We start from the raw sequence: 4,496 nt of genomic DNA on the forward strand, positions 1-4,496 counted from the left end.
GTGTGTCTCATGGATTTTTGGTGAAAAAAAAGCTTGTTCTTTATTCAGTGAATTTACTCACAGTGGGTAGAGTATCCAGAAAATTTACTCAAGTAAGAGTAGCAATACTTTATAACAAAATCACTCAAGTAAAAGTAAAATGTAGAGCGTATAAAATACTCCTTAAAGTGCATTTATTCCAAAAACGAACTCAAGTAAGCGTAACTGAATAAATTTAACTACTTACCACCCAACTCTGCCTACAAATGTGCTGCCATTAAAAAATGGAAATAAACAGRCTTTCCAACATGCTTTGTTACAACAAAGAAATAAACCAAACACAAATTTTCTTATTTTTTGTGCAAAGTTTATTTTGCGGATGACCAKTGGCACAATAACACTGGAGCCTTTTTTTTTTTTTCAGTTCCTTTTCTTTTCATTTTTTCTTTGCTTTCCTGATCCATTCTCCATTAAACTTTAATTGTGTACTATGAAAATAATAACTAAGAGAGTATACTAAAGATAATTAAAGGAACAGTCTGTTTATGTTAGAAGTGATGTTTTCTCAAATAGGGATCAGTAATTAGGGCCATCCCAGTCATGACATCAGTCACAGAGCAGTATGGAGTAAAGGGCAGAAATATTCCTCCAGATTGGGTTAACAGCTAGTCAGCTTGCTTTAAATTATCTTCCCAGCTTCATAAAATAAGTCCATCTCAAAACATCACACTCATGTGATCAAATGTTACAATGGCTTCCATCAATAAACAGCTACACTTTCATGACTATTTTAATTTCTTCATGTTTTCTCAATCAACCAACAATCACATTACATCACTGTCCTTACCTAAACCTTCACAACTAAGTATACAATGTGATATGCATACATCTAAAACGGTGCCAGATTAAAAAAAAAAACTTGAACTAGACTAAACTCTTTTATTCCTTCAATAAGTTACTTAGAAAACAGCACACCAGTCAATGCTGTTGTTAAAATACTATTCATTTAAAATTTAGTAATTTTTCAACCCACTATCCTTTAGACAATCAGTAAATGTGCTTGTCCTAGACTTATAGCTTAAATAATTGCTAATAAGTGTTTTGTTGCAAAGGTTATTGATAAAGTAGACCCATTAAGGTTTGGAATTACTTGTGTAATATAAATCTTATTTTATCGTCTTTTATTTCACTCTAAATCTTTGTCCTTTTTAGATTGTCTATCAGTGTTTTGCTGTTTCACTTATGAATTTGGCCTCGAGCATCTTGCTTTGACTGTCTGGACATAACAAGGTAAAAGCTTGGTACTCCCATCCCACAATCAGAACTGACCAAGACTTATGGATCAGAGATAAAATGTCTTCAAGAATCAAAAGAAGTCAAGCTGCTTGTTGAACCACTTAGGATTAGCACAAAGCAACACCAGCATGTTTTTTTTATTGTCTTTTTATGGATTTTTCTTAAAACAAAACAAAAAGTGTCTTCTGTTTAGCCTAATTGTGCAACCAATTCTTGTTCTTGTAAACATCCTTTTTTTGTCCTTAGTAACCAGGTAAATCAATGTCCTAGGCCATTATTGATTGGTTGATAATTTGCATAGATTATCCTGCAACCACCAGCTGTATGACTTCAGTTAACTCCTAGTGAAGAAAAATTGAATAGTGTGCTTTATTTATTTTATTTTTTTAGGTTTGTGTGACTTTTCTTTGCATGTTCCCAAACAACATTTAAAAACACAAAAAGTGTTTATAAAACTGAGAAAAAAATCAAGGCTCTTTACGCTTTTTCTCTGCTACTGGTGTTTTGCACAAGTTATTGGTGTTATCGGTCTTTTGCACAAGTTTTACCTTTACTTTATTTTCTCCTTTTCCAGATAGTCACAGAACGTGGGAACTGTCTCCAGGTTTGGACAAACAAATCAAATACGTATGATCTCCTGCAGACAGAAGACTTTGACCACAGCACATCCAACCCAATATTTTTCGGGGTCACACCGACGACAACACAAGAGCACTGAGAACAAATAAATAAATAAAACYAGATTCAACAATAACCGACCTCTGACCCCGGGCTGAGGCATGCTATTCTGAAGGGGATTGTACACGGACACAGGGTTTTAGGGGGATGAGAACAGCACAGCAGAAGGCTTTCTTTGAATAAGAACACGAAGCAGCATGAACCCAGGACGGCCTTTCTCCATCTCCAGAGCCTGAGGCAGGAAGGCTGGGAGACTGAGAACCAATTGGGAATGTTTGATTGGTGTCCACACAATGTCCCTATTATTCTATGTTTTATTGTAAATATCAAGAGTTAGCCAATAAAGTCAGTTTAGTATAAAAGTTTAATTAAAAAAAATCTTACAAGCGAACTTGGTGAATACACTGGGGATCCTTGTGCTTGGCAAATTGGAGGCTTTATGTCTGTCTGATTGTGCTGGAATAATTGCACAATCATGTTGTCATGTTTAAGTGCACGTGTGCATGCTTGACCGAGGTCCATTAAAACTGTTCACAGAGCTACTCCTATGAGATAATTATGTGGCAAATGAATGAAAACATGAATTTGGAATAGTTTTCATTTTTGACATTTTTTTGTAAACATCAATGGACGAAGAGCAAGCTGCATAATAGCATGATGAACCAGAACAAGGACAAGCTCACAGTTCTTTCCATGCCCACTTACTGAGTAAGTGTTGGCATTCCTGGATTTGAAGAATGTATTTGCAGTGGAGTGAGGATTCAACAACAGAAGTACATCCATCCAGCTGAGTAAATGGATTGCTTTATTAAAAACATGCTTTGAATTACTCCAAGTTTTTCTCTCCATTTTGGGTGAGTAAGATTAAAGGGGCAGCAAATGACAATGAAAAAATGCAAGCACCTTACTGTTTTACAGCACTGCACCATGACTGATGGGACTGAAGCCTGAAGCTTWCTCTGTGAACAACAAAACATTTCTGAACTCCGCTTAGAATGATAAAAGTAACAGAAAGTTTAAACCATTTCACACTCTCTTTATTTTCCTAGTTTCATCAGTTAGGTTAACTGGTAATTGTGTGAATGCTTAAAAAACATTTACACTATTGAGATGATCAATTTTTCTTCCATACATTTTCCAGCATGCAAGTTTTGTGCTATTTCAACAATGTATATATCAAAATGTTCAGCTACTTCAGGAAATCCCTGCTATGACTTGTGATACTGTTACTGCTGCTTTTAGTATATTGTTGCTAATTTAGGCTAATTTTACTTGGCTTCAGCAACTTTCAGTAAAAACCTTTGAACAATAAGCTTTCACAATGCATTTTCACAGGAAATGCAACTGTCCCTAAGTGTGAGTGAGAGAGCGAATGGTTGTGTGTAAATGTGATCTTTATGTGGTCCTGTGATGGCCTTGTGTCCTGTCCAGGATGTACCCCGCTCCTCACACAGTGACTGTTGGAAACAAGCACTAGATCTTTGTGACCCAGAAAGGGGAAGCAGGTAAAGTGGATGGATGTTTGTTTTTAGGCACCCTACTGTTTGATAAATTGTTAAGCAATGTGAAAAGCTGTCTATATTGGTACCATTACTTCTTACCTATATTTATTGATTGGGGGATACAAATGATAATGRGATTCAATGGATAACTGTCCTGCTATTATTTATATCTGAAATGTATCTGTTATTTTAGGTCAACTCTATCAACAATGTTGACTTTGGGGTGACACATGCTAAATGATTACCATCCAAACTTGAAGGCAAGAGGGGAGATAGGCGGAGGCAGAGGGTACAAATGTGTGTCCTTTCACTCTGCTTATTTTTTGTTAATGATCATCCTTTTGTGGATGCATGAAAATGTGCTGCTGGAGTGTCAGAGACATCTATCAGCATTTCTAATGGAAACCCTGGTCAATAAAAAATGTATCTGTTGATTCAGATGCATGGCGACGAAACACGTCTTGGAATTATTTATGGCTGGTGTTCTCTGTGAAGGGAAAAGAAGCAAAGCAACCATTGTAATTTAGTTTTCACGTTTTAAATGACCCACTGCAGCTGTAGGACAGAGAAATGAGTATTGGGTCAATTCTAAWGGATTATAACTCAACTAACTGCACCAAAGGGAAAAAAAAAACAATTGCAGTGTTTGTTTATGTGGAAAAAATAACCAGGTGCTGGGCATACATTTTACTTTTTAATCGCCATTATTTTTGAGATCTTTTTGATTTTAATTGCGATTAATCTCAGTCTTATGCACAAAATTAAATTTTGACTTAAAGATGTTTAGAGCACTATTAAGGTATTGTTTTATGTTAAAATTAAATTTAAAAAATGTTAAACAAATAAGGAAATGCAAGCCTTTYTTACTTTCATTTGTCTATTTCTCTCCCACATGCTGATCACCCTTGTCTGCAAAAGCCTACCTTTGTTTGTTATGGTGGGCGAATAGCATCAACAGTGGGATATTTCAGGCTTGAACTCCTCTGGTAGGACAGTTTAGCATTGCAGGGCTTACWGATAACTTTACTTCTATCCAGCCCA

This window comes from Austrofundulus limnaeus, unplaced genomic scaffold (assembly GCF_001266775.1).
Source record: "Austrofundulus limnaeus strain Quisiro unplaced genomic scaffold, Austrofundulus_limnaeus-1.0 Scaffold101, whole genome shotgun sequence".
Classification (NCBI taxonomy): domain Eukaryota; kingdom Metazoa; phylum Chordata; class Actinopteri; order Cyprinodontiformes; family Rivulidae; genus Austrofundulus; species Austrofundulus limnaeus.